Source organism: Diceros bicornis, chromosome 6 (genome assembly GCF_020826845.1).
Source record: "Diceros bicornis minor isolate mBicDic1 chromosome 6, mDicBic1.mat.cur, whole genome shotgun sequence".
In the NCBI taxonomy this organism is placed as follows: Eukaryota; Metazoa; Chordata; class Mammalia; order Perissodactyla; family Rhinocerotidae; genus Diceros; species Diceros bicornis.
Window position 1 is genome coordinate 28,142,346 of NC_080745.1, and position 14,396 is coordinate 28,156,741.

General features: G+C 56.4%; 1 protein-coding gene across 4 annotated transcripts in view; it reads right to left on the reverse strand.

The window, feature by feature from the left end:
- The window catches only part of ZMIZ1 (zinc finger MIZ-type containing 1), a 237,203-nt gene that overhangs the window by 184,245 nt on the left and 38,562 nt on the right, over positions 1-14,396 (reverse strand). For all 4 annotated transcript variants that reach the window (XM_058543098.1, XM_058543100.1, XM_058543101.1 and 1 more), the window contains exon 2: positions 5,430-5,549. The gene's annotated coding sequence lies outside the window, so the exon portion shown is untranslated. The remainder of the gene's footprint in view (positions 1-5,429; positions 5,550-14,396) is intronic.

Sequence of the window (14,396 nt, forward strand, 5' to 3'; positions counted from 1 at the left end):
AGCCGGGTTGGAGGGCACCCTATGCAGTTCTCAGGCCCAGTTCTGGGTGGATCGCCACAGACCCCCAGAACTTCCCCAGCCCTACTCTCTGCGTCCCTAGTCCCTCAGGAATTGTTCTGCCTTTCTGCAAACACCATGCCCCTGGCTGGGTCACCAGCACTGCTGCAGATCTGGGGCCCTGCCAGTGTCTACACTGGCCATGCATCCAAAAAAGTTTAGGGTGGCAGTGAGCACAGCTGAAAGCCTGGAGCGCCAGGCTGGGCTACTATGGGGTGTATTCTATCTCTGAGCCTCAGTTTCCCCATCTGAACCATGAGGGATTGGACCAAATGATTTCTAAAGACCATTCCTCCCCCAGGTGGCTGCGATGCTATGGTTCGAATAATGATGCCACCCTTACACGCCCACGCAGTGTCTGCTCCCTCCCTGCAAGGTCACCAAGGGTTTGGACCTGGGACACAGGACATGGGTGTGGCTGTCCTCACTGTAAGTGTGTGGATCATGGGCCAGAGGGAGACAAACTGCAGAGCCCGGTGAGAGGCGGGTGAGCAAACACCGGCAGGAGGGAGAAGACCCACAGTGAGTGACACCCAGGGAGTCCCTCACGGCACAGTTTACCCGATCCCGGCCTGTCCTTGGACAGCTCTGTTGGTGGCTGAGGTCGGGTCCCTGGGGTGCAAGTGCAGCTCCACACACCTACACAGGCGATCACACACAACCAGCCAGGCTCCCACCGGACTCTGGGAGAGCCAGAGAGGGACCCAGACCTCTTGCCTCAAGAAGGATGCCTCCTGCCTGGCCTACTGGCCTCCTGTACCTGCCATGATGATGCTGTGTGACCCTGGGCTGGTCTCTGGGCCTCTCTTTCCCCACCACGTCCCTGAACAGGTTCGTCCAGCCCTCCCTTCCAGCCTCACCCCTGGGCTGAGGTCAGACCCACGTCAGGAAGGGGTACAGATGGTGGCTCCAGGCGGGGCAGCTTCACGTTGCAGCATTGTGGAAGACTGGCTTTCCCCCTAGTGAAGAGCTCCAGCCCCTGGCCCAGGAGCGGCCCCAGAGTGCCTGGGTGCTGCAGAGGGCCGGGTGGAGCCCAGAGGTCCGGCCAGCTGGAGCACACACGTCTCCAGCCCGGCTGCTCCCTGCTGCCACAGTCTCTGGGTGAGTAGTGAGTCTCAGGCTGGACCACACCTCACGCTCGCCCTAGCTCGTGGGCTGAGGCCAGCCCTCCCCTCCTGGCCTTCACAGAGGAGCTGCAGCTGCTCCATAGCTCTTTTGGCTCCCCACTCTCTGCAGGATCAAGGTCCAACTCTGCGGCCCAGCCTTCAAGGCCCTCAGGAGCTGCCTCAGCACCTGCTTCCAGCTGTAGTTGAAAGAATCTTCCTCTCCAGCTGGACTCCCTACCCACCCCACCACATTGTGCAGAGACCCCAGGAAGACCCCACTCCTCTACTCCTCTGTGTAGGGATCCAGCCCCCTCCGCCAGGCAGCCTCCCCTGGCTGCCTCCTCCAGCATCAGGGAAGAACTGCTCCTCCCAGTTCCTACTGCCTTTCACCCGCCGAAGGTACCCATCTAGCACACTCTGCGCTGTGGACCGCCGCCTGAGCCCGGGGCTGTGCTCACTCAGCTTATCAAAGGCAGATTCATTTTTGGATGCCAGGGCCTAGCTTGGTGCTGGAGCCCATAAGTGTTCAACCCACTCTGGCTGATGAAGTGAGTGGATCACCCAGCAAACATACACAAACCTACCAGGGACACCTTGATGTAGTGGGGAAAACACATATTATAGTGTCAGATAAAATTGGGCTGAATCCCAGCTCCACCAATAGCTCTGTGACCCTGGGTATATTTCTTAACCTCTCTGTGCTTTAAGTTTCCTCATCCGTACAGTGGGATAATTCCAGCTTCACTGGGTTGTGTAGGCCCTTAAGAACATTGCAGTTTGTGATCCCTGACCTGTCCCAGACCTCAGGTTTTATAGACCAATGAACAACTGCTCAGAGAGGGACAGTGACTTGTCCAAGGTCACACAACAGTTCTGCAGCGGGACTGAGGCTTGAATGTAAGTCCCGCTCTGAGGGCCTCCAGGACAGCAGCCTCGCCCTGCTGACCCAGGGGGTGTCCCACCTCGGGCAGGAATGACCAGCGGGCTGTAGACTATTTCCAGCTCCAGGCTAGGGGAGGGGTTGCAGGGTCAGGGCAGGTTGCAGAGGCTGGGGGCGGAGGGGCCTGGGCCGCAGGCAACAAATTCCAGGCAGGGAGAGGGGCTGTGCATTCTCAGCTGGCTGCTGAAGACTGACAGGCACGCCACATGGGGATCCTGGAATCCCAGCTCTGCATGGCCACGGCCGGGCCTGTTGTGAGCTGGGCTTGGCATTCAAGGTCTTAGCAGCCTTGCACTGTGCAACCCTCGAAGTCTGCGGACTGACAGCTGATGGTGTACACATGCTGGCAGCATGAAGCCACAAGTCAGGGGCTGGCCAGGGAGCGTGGCTGTCACCCCAGGCCCCTGCCCACAGACCTCTGACCAACAGCTGTTTAGGATCACCTCATAAGAAATCCAAATTCAGCCCAAACCCAATCCCAGCCGTCCCCCTACATCCTTTCTTAAATGACAATGCAGCCGTGTCCCTCCCGTGTGCCCATAGGCCTCGGGGTCAGCTCCATCACTCACCTCCGTCGGCTCGCCCACCATCAACCCACACGCGATAGAGCGCTGACCTCGCCCCAGACATCAAGGCAAGGATTTCTATGGCTAACTTCATCGCATTCCTCACGACTTAATGAGGCAGGTTCTATTATTATCCCTATTTTACAGATGAGGAAATGAGGAACAGAGAGGTTAAGCCACTAATCTGAAGTCTCAAAGAGAGAAGTGGCAGAGCTGGGAAACGCCAAAGCCTGGCCGAGTCTATACCCTTCATCACGTCAGCGCCGTCTGCACCATCCCCAAAGGTGTACTGAGTGCCTTTGATAAAGTGCCAGCCACAGGGGACACCTGTCGTGGCACCGACGAGATGCCCTCTCACTGTGCCCCGGCTTTGCTGGCTATTACAGGCCCAGAGCAGCTTTCTCACCTTTGCCTGATGCGGGACTCACCGAGCCCGGGCTCCAGTCTGCCCGGCTGGGGGACCTGGGCCAAGTCACCCACAGGGTGGAGCCGGGCTGGGGCCTTGTCTACTCCAGCTGGCAGGACCACTCATTCCACCTGGCCCTCTTCAGCCACCCAGGCACCTCTGGGGCCTCCCCTGGGCCAGGGGCCGGAGCTCTTTATCAGGAGGGAAAAGCCAGTCTTCCAAAATGCTAGAACAAAGCTGCCCCGGAACAAAGCCTGGGTGCCACTCTCTGCTGCTGCCGCCTGCACCCAAGCCTGACGTAGGCCTGACCTCGGCTCAAGAGCTGGGGTGGGCGTCGCACTTCTGAGCCTCTGTTTTCCCACCTGGCAAATGAGAATAGGACCTTTCAAGGGCTTGCTCAGTAGTCTGATGGTGTGTGAAAGAGTTTTGCACACTCTGGAGAACTCCACAGTGTGAGAGGTCATTGTAGCTGCTGGAGGGGTCACAAGGCAAAGGTCGGGAGGGAGGGGCTGGGGTCAGAGAAAGCTCCATGGCATCCAACCTGCAGGAGCGAGTTTGCCAAGCAGAGATGGGTAGGCAAGGGGCAATCAGGAAGGAGACTCTGCAAATAAAACACAGATCAGACTGCACCCCCTCCCCTGCCCCGCTGGATTTGGAAAAACACACAAAAAAACAGGCCACCAAAGGCCAAGGAATCCTCGGACACCACCGCCTGACAGAAGGTGCCGTAATCACACCCTAACTGAAGCCACTGTCCCGGGCCACTGGGGACAAGCTGGATGCTGGCACCGCTGAGCCGCCTGCTGCTGGGGGGAGGGCAAATCTCTCCCCTTCACAGACCAAACTCACAGAGGTGATGGGGGACTTGCCCAAGGTCGCTGGACTGGTGGTAACTGGCGAAGCCTGCACCAGAACTCAGTTCTTTACACTTAATCCCACAAACACTTCACTTATTCTAGGCAGGGCTGGCTTCATGGACAGCTGCACAGGACCCCAAGCTTAGAAGGACCCCACTCTTGGTTTAATGCTCCGCTGCCACCATCTTGAAATCCTTAATAATTTGTGAACAACGGGCCCTGCATTTCTGTTTTACACCAGGCCCTGCAAATTATGACTGAGGGTTGGGAAAATCCCCTGGGACTTGTATGCATATCTGTACTTCTAGATGAGAACATCACGCCCATGTGTAACTATAGTGCCACCCAATCTTCCCAGCCCCTTGCCGATCTCATCCCCCATCCTGCCAGGTTCTTCCACCCATTCACTGCTCCTGTCTCCCCACAGTGCTACTCACTTTTGGGTCACCTCCCCCAGAATGCTCCCCTAACCTCTGAACCCTGTCCACCCCACTGTTATGGGGCATGCTGCATCTGTTATGATCTCTGCTTCTTCCCCGGAACATGGAATGGGGCAAGCCCCTTTCCCCTGCATCCCAGGGCCTGGTGTCGGGCCTGGCATACAGTAAGTGCTTAATACAAGCTTGGGAAACTGAACTTGGAAGGCAGAAGGGGAGAGAGCTTTTATCTAGCCAACACACCCTTCCTCTAGAAGGGGCCCTATGTGGTCCTAGGCACCTGACCCAAAAGGCCAGGCCTAGTTCATGTCACATCACATCCACACATAAGTCATGACTCCAGGCTACTGGCCACCACTGCCACCTTGTAAAAGCCTCTTCCCTCTGCCTTGAGTTGGGACAGGACCCAGCACTTCTGAGGACGCCACAGATCACCTTGATCCCCACCCCCAATAAGAGGCCAGCAGAAGGGGGCGAGGCCAGGGACAGAACAGTCCAGGGGTTAGGGGCTGGCACACTGGAGCCATACAGACCCAGAATTGAGCCCCACGGGGGCTCAGCCAGGTATGTGGCCTTGGGCAAGTTACTTCCTGACACAAGGCTCAGTCTCCTCACCTGTACAATGGAAATGATAGCGCCTACCTCACAGGGTTGTTGTGAAGATGAAGAGAGTTAATAACTACATAGCACCTGGACCCTGCCTGGCATATGATTAAGTGCTCAGAATATGCGAGGATATTATATTCTTATTTTCACGTCCTGGATGAGAGAACTGAGGCCCTCAGCAGCGGAGGAACAGAGCTGCCCAAGGCTACGCTGGGAGTTGGCAATAGAATAATACCAAATGCTGAGTCCCAGGCCAGGGCACCCCCTGTCCCTTTGTCTGGTTCCCTGAGAGGAGAAGGCCAAGGAAGAAGTGGAAACTGAGAAATAAACCCCTTCCCCTCATTCCTCAGTGATGACAGCCCAGCTCCCAGCGCTCCAGACTGGAAACAGCACCAGCCCTCAGGGTGGGCCCCACACCAGCAGACACACAGCACCAGAGGCCCCTCCTGCTTACCTGCTGAGGCCTCTGCTGACACCAGGACTTGAGGCTGGAGTGTCAGGAAAAGGAGGCCGTGGTGGGAAGGAGGCAGTGGCCCCAGTGGTCCGACTTGGCCGAGCACAGCCACTGCCAGTCCTGGAGGAGAGACGAGAGGGCTCGGTGAGCTCCAAGCCTGACCCTGTGGGCACCCCCCCGCCACCCGCTGGCTGACCTCTAGGTCCCACCTGCCCAGGTCCCTCTTGCCATCTTCTGGAAGGCCAAGCTGGCCCACCAAAGTGAAGCCATCCTAGAACTGGATGCTGCCCCCCAACCCCCAATAAAGGCCCATCTCCTGAACTTCATGTTCGAGGCCCCAGAAGCAGCCCCAACAGTGAGGGCAGCCCCTCTGCACCCCATACCACAGCAGCACCCCGGCCTTGGGACATGTCAAGCGCTCTACTGAGAGCCCTTTCCTTTTCCCCCACTTGTCTGTCTTTCAAAGCCCCACTGGCCTTCGAGGCTCTGCTCAGATGCCTCCATGAAGCCCTCTCTGGCCTGCCCCTCCTTTCTTTGTTCACTCCCCAGCGGCTTTGGGCCTAGCTGACCGCGTCTCCTTCAGCTTTCTATAAGCTGGTCTCCTCCCTGGGCAGAGCTCCTGGACATCAGGAATGAGGTCTAGTTTATCTCTCTATCCTCCAAGGCTAGAAGGCCACAGAGACTGCTGGATAGATAAGTGAATGAATGAATGACTGATGAATGGTGCAGTGAAGGTGTTCAGTGAACAAGCTGTGCAAAATTGGCCAACTAACATGTGCCCCAAAACCAGGAAGTCTGCTGAGATCTCCCAGGGCCTCCTCGTGCCCTTCCCCCATTGGATTCTAGAACACAGAGTTCAGGTAGGTGAGAGGAAAGAGACGTGGTAAGGTTGACACTTTTCTCTGTCACTTGACAAATGAGGACACTGAGGCCCTGACAGGAGAAGGGTTTCCCCTCACGGTCCCACAGCATGAGAGCAGCCAGGCCGGACATAGGACCAAGTCTCCTGGCCTTGGCCACTGTCTGGAGGTGTCTCAGATGGAGGCCACCACGGCAGGTCCCCTAGCTCCTGCATCCTCTTGTGTCAGCTCATGCAGGCACCCAGCTCCCCTGACTGTTAGGGATCAGGCCACCAGCCCTACTGCCCCCAGCTTGGAGGCCTGAGGCTTGGGGTGGGCAGAGAGGGGACATTCCAGGGAGCCCCAGGGTCAGAGATACCCCTCCAGCCCATCTTTGGCTGGCGGGCCTTTCTAAAACCCCACTGACCACCTCACTCCCCTCCCCAAAGCCCTCTGGGCCTTCCAATCACTGCTAGAGGGCCATGTACTGGTCACTACCTTGGAGAACAGTTTAGAAGTTTCTCCTACCCTGTGGTCTATCACCAACCCAGCGACTCCACTTGCACAGAAATGTGTGCATGTGATCACCCAAAGATGTGTACGAGAATGTTCACAGCACTGCTATTCATAATGGCCAAAAACATGAAAGCTTCCCAAATGGCCATCAACTATAGAATGCATAAATTGTGCAGCCACACAATGGAATATCACACAGCAATGAGAAAAATGATTTGCCAACAATATAGATAAATCTTACAAATATAATGTTGCCCAAAAAAGCCAGACGCAACAGAGAACATTCTTAAGGGGTCCATTTATATAAAGGTGAAGAACTGGCAAAACTACTCAATGCTTGTGGTTGTCTAAAAATGACCACAGATTCTCTGCAGCAACTCCTACCAAGAGGTGGAGTCTGCTCTCCACCCCCGGAACCCAGGCTGGCCTGGAGACTTGTTTTGACCAATAGGATTGGGTGAAAGTGGCATTTTGCGGCTTACAGAGGCTAGGTCTTAAGAGTCCCACCGTGTCTGGCCCCGGCCCTCCTGGAACACTGCCTGGCAGTGGAAAGAATGTCCCTTAGGAGGATGGAGGAGAACTGAGGCCACCCAGGCAACAGTCAGCAACAACTGCCAAATGTGACTGAGGCTACCTTCGACCTTCCGGTCCAGCCGGCCCGTCAGGGGACTGGAGTCACGTGAGCCCAGGGCAAACCAGCAGAAGGACTGCCCAGGCAAACCACAGAGTGATGAGACATGATAAATGGTGGCTGTCTGAAGCCACTAAGTTTTGGGGTGTTTCTTGGGCAGCAACAGATAACTGATAGCATGCTGCTAGAAATCAGGATGGTCATTTTCCTCAAGGGAACGCTGACTGGAAGGGGGCACGTGGTGTGTTCTAGGGGCTCTGGAATGTTCTGTTTCTTGAGCTGCGCGGTGGTTACATGAGTATGTTCATTTTGTGATAATTTGTCAAGCTACACACTTAGGATATCCACACTTTTCTGCATGGATGTAACACTTCAATTGAAGTTAAAAACAAACCAACCCTCTGTGGTTCTCTGCCCAGGTGTGCCAGATCCAGCCCCGCCCTGGCCTGCCCTCCTGTCTAGCTCTGGCCCGCCCCTGCCGGCTCCACCTCACTCTCCTCTGTACACTCACAGTGCCGCCTCACACCTCTGCACCTGGGATGCCCATCTCCTTCTTACTGTGCTTCAAGCCTGAGGGTAGGTGGCACCTCTTCCTGGAAGCCTTCCCTGACTGCCCCAGGTCTTGCCCAGGCGTTCATAATCATGTAGCTCTCTCTCTGGGGCTGGGTCTTCTTGAGCGTGGGGTTAAGTCTTTCCCTTCTGTCTCCCCAGCTCTCAGAGCTCTCCAAGCAGAGGCCCCTGGAAGGGTTAGGTGGTACCACTCTTCCTCTTGCCCAAGGGTCAAGACCCCCACTGTGATGCTACGATGATCAGGGTAGGCTTTGGGGCATGAAGGGACATGGAGGGACTGGCGATCACAAGATGGGTCATATGCCAGTGCCTCCTGGAACCCAGGCTTCTCCCACATAGACCAAGGGCAGGGCTGAATTTGGGGGTACCAAGGGTCTATAGAACGGGGGAGGACTTAGGGGTCCCCTGTTTTGCAGTAGACGATGACACCTTGAAATATGTACCACTCCTTCTCTCTTAATTATCTATTAAAATAAAATAGCAACCCACACTGGCAGTCAGCACTGCGTCTCTGCCGAGACAACGCAAACTGCCAGGCAAAGCAAAGGAAGTCATCATGCCAGACAGACAGGGCATCGGCTCTGCTAAAAACCCTTCAATGTGTTGACTTGTCTCCTTCAGTGCCAAGTGAGGAGGAGGAAGCCCTCCCCACCAGCCCTCAGGTGACTGGGGTGGGGTCTCAGCTGACCCCCAGTGCAAGAGCCTCAGTTCTGGATGCCCCTTTCTGGGCCCCCTGCCCTATCTTTGCAGTCCAACTCTGTCCTCAATGGATGTGTGACCTTGGGGGACTCTGTCTGGCCTCAGTTCCCCCACTGTCACCCCAGAGATCTGGCTCACAATCTGTCACAATCTCTGATGAGTCACATTTTTCTCTCCTCGGGGAGGACTGGGCCCTGACAGGCCGAGGTGGCTCTGAGGCCCAGGGCTCTTTCTGCCTTCCTCAGGGGCCCCACTGTGCTGGTGCTGGTGATGCACCACCGCAGGCCACCACAGGCAGGCCACAGCACCATGTCACCTGCCTGCCCCTAGGAAGGGGCGCCCAGGCCTGGAGGGGAGAGTCCCTCCCCACGCCTGGGCTATCCCAGGGACATTTTCTCTGGTATCCAAAGCCTTTTGCTAAGAAAGGAGGCTCCTTGCCCAACAGAGAGGCCCAACAGATAAGCTGGAGGATGGCCAGGATGGGGACCACTAGGTCCCAGGAGAGACCGTCTGTCCTGTAGCAGAGGTAACTCCACATGAGGAGCACACGGGGGCAGCCAGGTGGATCTAGCAGAACGTCAGAAGGAGTTCTGGACTGGAGCACACCTTCCACAGGTGGGTGTGCTCTCGCACAGTGCTGAGCGCCCCATCCCCAGAGGCATGCAAGCAGAGGGAGTGGCATGTGGTGCTGTGGGTGCTGTCAGTATCAGAACTGGAGCTGGACTCCATATTTCTCAAACTCCTCTGATGATAAGAATCGCCTGGGCTGACTGTTAAACCCACGGCTTCCCAGGCCTCTCCCCTGAGAATGGAAGTCTGTGGGTCTGGAACGCAGCCCAGAAATTTAAATTTTTAACAAGTCCTCCCAGGTGATCCTTTGCATCTGGAAAGTTTGGGGGAGTACTGGCAGATGACCTTCCAGGTCCCTTTGGGCCCTGAGATTAGTAATTCTGAGCCCCCCACTCCACACCACTCCCACCCCATCTGGAAGACACGGCCGGCAGCAGACTAACTGCATCATTAAAATAAAAATGATTTAAAAGATTTAGAAAGGGGCAAAGATGTCAGGGGGAGGGAGGTTCTCAGCCCATGGTGGTACCAGCAGCAGCTCCTTCCTCGCCCTCCCCGGGGCCCCCCAGAGTCATCCAGAAAAGCTCAGCATTGTGGGGTGGGGGTGAGCTGACAGCTGTTCAGCTGCTGCTCAGCGAGACCCGGAAAAGCAATTATCTTGCTCTTAGCAGAGAGGCGCTGGCTTTTACCCGCCCCCTCCCTCCTCCCTCCCTCCCACCTTCACACACACACACACATACACACACACACACACACACACACACAGGCCAAGATGCTGCTGGCTCTGAACCCACCTCCCCCGCTCCCAGCCTCCAGATTCCTTTGACTTGCTCAACCTCCATCCTCAGAGCACATTTCCAACACTTAAATCATTTAGCCCGCTAAACCGGAGACGGCAAAATGGGTGCTATTTCTTAAAAACATACAGAGAGCGTATTAAATTATTGATAGCCATTAAACAGGGGGAAAAAATTAAACAGCTCTCAGCTCTTATCAATCATTCATGCAGTTTCCACTGGGGTGTTTTCTGGAGAGTGATCGCACGAGCAGCCAGGGAGCCGGTTCCTGCCTGCAGGGAAGGCATTGGCCGGATGGGGAGGGGGAGGGCCCGCTGCAGCCCTGGCCAACTACCCGGCCTGCCTGCCAGCCTGCGAAGTGGGTCTGGTGCAGGGAGGTCGGCCTCTCTAATGGCAAACTCCCGCCTCCCCTCTTCACCACATCATTAACAAAGGGACACTCCAAGACCACCTTCAGGAACCCCCTTAATTAAATCCAGCCTGCTTTTATTGAGCATCTACTGTATATGAGGCATGCAGGATGCACAGATAAATAGGCCTCAAAGCACTCAGGCAGGCAAACGTGGGAGCCCTTTGCAGGAGAACGTGATTACACACGTTGTGACACAAGTGAAAGGGAGGTCGATAGAGGGTGGTCAGGTGACAAGAGGACACCTTCAGCTGGAGGAGGGGCTGCTGGGGAAGGCTTCCCCAAAGAAGTGATTCTTGGGTAAATTCTCGCCCAGAGACCAGTGCAAGAAGGGCATTCCAGGAAAGCAGTACAGCCCTGGTAAATGCACAGCAGCCTAGCTATGCCTGTGTCTGGGTGCTCTGTCTGGTCAACAGCCCTGCACGTCTTCAATGGCTGTTACAGGCCATGCGGAGTTGGGGGCTTGGGCACAGTAAGTGGAGCAGGGAGCGGGCTGTCACCTCAGTCCCTCCTCCAGGTACAGGTCAAATTCAGGCCATGCCAGGCAAGGGATACATGAGTCCAGCCGCCCTGCCACCCCCCGCTGCCACCAGTGTGGACGGGTAGGAGGTTGGGATTCACCCAGGCTGCCCAGGGCAGCAGCACCTCCACCCCCGCACGGCAGATCCGTTTCCTGGCTCTGACGCTGGACGCCTAAGCCAGCGTGACACAGACCACGGAGGCTGCAGAGCTGGGACACGGCTAGTCTCCGGGCCACAGACAGAACTGGCAGAGCTGCCCTCGGGAGATGGGCTCCCTCCTGCCGCTGAGCCGTGCCAGGACCTGGGCACTAGGGCTGTGGGAGCCAGCGGATACCTGATACCGCCTCGCTTCTGTGCTTGGGGACCATCCACAACCAGGGCCATTTGAGGCTCCGAGGCCAGGCCGGGCCGCTGGCTGCTGCAGGGAACAAAGAGGCTAGGCTCACGCCCCCACGGCACACCGGGAGAGCGCCACATTCTTGAACGGCTTTCAGAAGCTCTCGCTTCTCAGGAGCCCAAGCTGGGAGCCGGGAGCTGGGAGGAGGCCCTGCCAAGTGTTGATAGCACCCTCGCCAGAGAAAGCTGCTGTCACAGGGAAACATTCTGGGGAGAGCGGTTGTTTACCACCAACGCCTGGGACTGGCAAGAAATAATCACAAATGAAATTCACAAAGTTGAAAAGGTATAAAGGAAGCCCCTTCCCCAAGCCCAGGACATTTTGACCTGTAGGATCAGGCTGCTCTGTTTTGCCTGGTTTGGGGACGTATTCTTAAATCTGTAGCAGGGAAGGGGAGGGGATATGTGTGCAACCAGCCAGGACGGGGAGATGGGGCCCTGAGCTGTGCCCAAGCTCTGTCATTGACCCTGCCCTCTCAGTCTACTCATCTGCAGAGCGACAGAGACGCATTAGGAAGTGCTAAGACCACGTGACCCTATAGGACAGGGGTAACCAGGCTGTGTGTCCACAGTCCACCAGGAACACGCATTTCCTCAAGGCTACCTCAACACCCCCACCGTGCTCACCCAAAGATTGGGGTGACAGGTCCGGGTGAGTCTGAAGAAGTCATCAGCACAGACCTGTACTCACGCTAATGGCATGCGGCTCTGCTGGGTCCCTGTCGCCCCTCACCTGAATTGCTGCACAGGACCCCTTCCCTCTAGTCCACGCCCACAGAGGTGCAGGGACCCATGCGGGGCTTGGGCCTGAGCTGGCACAGAGCAGGCTGTCAGGGAAGGTTTGCCGATCAGCAGAATCAAGACACAAATGGGCCAACGACCCAAAAACCCAAATCAAACACACCTGTCCCTGCTCAGGTACCAGCCCTGACTCCCCACTGCCAGCACCTCGCACTGCCACATTCCCACGTCCTCTAAGCCCTTCACCTGTGAGTTGTGTCCATACTTCCAGAGGCCTTTCACACCCTCCACCCTCCAGCCATACCACAACTACTCAACCTCCCTGAACAACCTCCCCTGGACTTGCTTGCCCCAGGGCCTTTGCATATGTTACTGCTTTTTCTACTCAGCCGAGTTCTGCTCTGGGTCAAACTCTATTTCCCCCTTTGTAACTGTTGCAACACTTTTCACACGGCACTACTGGATTCTGTTCACAATTGCTCTGAATTAAATGGGGGAGGGGGAACCACGAACACAAACAGGGTTCCTTCCACCAGTACTTGGTACACAGGGTCAGAGAGGGGCCTCTTACTCTACCAGACTCTAACCAACCACTCTAGCCCCTGGCCTGCAGCCCAGAATCAGTTCTTCCTAATGGCTAACCTGCATTGCTCCTGCTGTCATTTTAAAAGCCATTCCCTGGATAGTGGGTGAGATGTTCTCAGCCAAGTGTAAACGAGACTGTACTCTTGGAGCTCCCGGAGCGCAGGGAAGGGGCAGGCTTGGGAATTTCCAGGCAAAGGCCAGCAGAAGTTGGCCACAAATGAATCATTAACTCTCGAGTTAAGAGCTCCCAGTGGCTGGTGCCAAGGTCTCAGGCTCTGGCCCGTGTGGGCCACTTGGCCTCGCTTGGCTCAGGCCTGAGGGTGGCCCCACCCACCACTGGCCATCTGCTTCACCCCACAGCCACTGGTCACCGAGAGCCGAGGCCGTCTGGGCCAGAGCAGCCCAGATGTCTAATGGGAGAGGGCACGCCTTTCCCCAGGAACGACTCCAAACCTTTGCCCACACACTTCTGTCCTCTGGAATGCTGTCCCTTCCAGCGAGCTAAATCCCCTTGTCCTTCAAGGTCTGGCTCCAGCCTGGCTTGCCTCCTCTCTTCCCTGACCATCTGGCCCCGCCTTGGTCCCCACAATCTCTGAGCCCCTGCATCCCTGGCTGTGTCTGCTAGTCCTGGCCTGGGCACCAGGCCAGGGGCTGGAGTGGGGACTTTGTACCTCTTCTGGACCCCAGCGGCTGGCCTGGAGCACACAGACCAGGGAGCCAGCCATGACGGGCATCGTTCACAGGCTCAGTCTACAGCCAGCAGGAGAAAGCCCCTGGGCTGGCAGCGGGTCTGCAGTCTTCACCTGGCTCAGGTGAGGCATCATGTTCACCTCTGGGCCTCCTCTCAAGGCCTCAGGCCAGCAGAGGTAAAGTTGAGGTGGGGATAGAGGTGACCACCAGCCTCCCACTGGGGAGCCAGGTGGCTGTGGGGGCCCAGCACCCTGGTTCCCAGGAGCCAGCAGAGGTCAGCACCTCCATCCCTAGGGGCCCATCCTGCAGGCTGGGGTGCGAGTCCACCCCAGGCCCTAACTGCCCTGAAGAAGGGCCTGGACTCTTCTTGGATGGGGACTGATGGCCATAAAGTCTGGAAACATAGATAATACCATAGTTTGATGTCAATACATCATCCACTGTGCATTCACCTGTGTTTCCAAACTTAGTGTCCACTATACGGCAATAGGCTGGCAAAAATAATAACAAATATTGCTGCCCTGAGCGGCTGCTTTTTTTTTTTTTTTTAAAGATTTTATTTATTTATTTTTTCCCCCAAAGCCCCAGCAGATAGTTGTATGTCATAGCTGCACATCCTTCTAGTTGCTGTATGTGGGACGCGGCCTCAGCATGGCCGGAGAAGCGGTGCGTCGGTGCGCGCCCGGGATCCGAACCCAGGCCGCCAGCAGCGGAGCGCACACACTTAACCGCTAAGCCACCGGGCCGGCCCTGAGTGGCTGCTTTGTGTCAAGCTCTGAGCTACGCTCAACACACGTTTCTCATTAATCCTTCCCCACACCACGGGGTCCATACTACTCACATGCCCTCTTGAAAGAGGAGGAATCCACGGTCCCTAGAGATTCAGAGAAAGATGAAGAGGAGTCACCTGCCCAAACCTCAAGGCTGGAGCGCAGTAGCCGGGGAGTCAGATGAACGCGTCCGACCCAGACCCACATGTCACCCCCTACCCACCCCGGTGCCC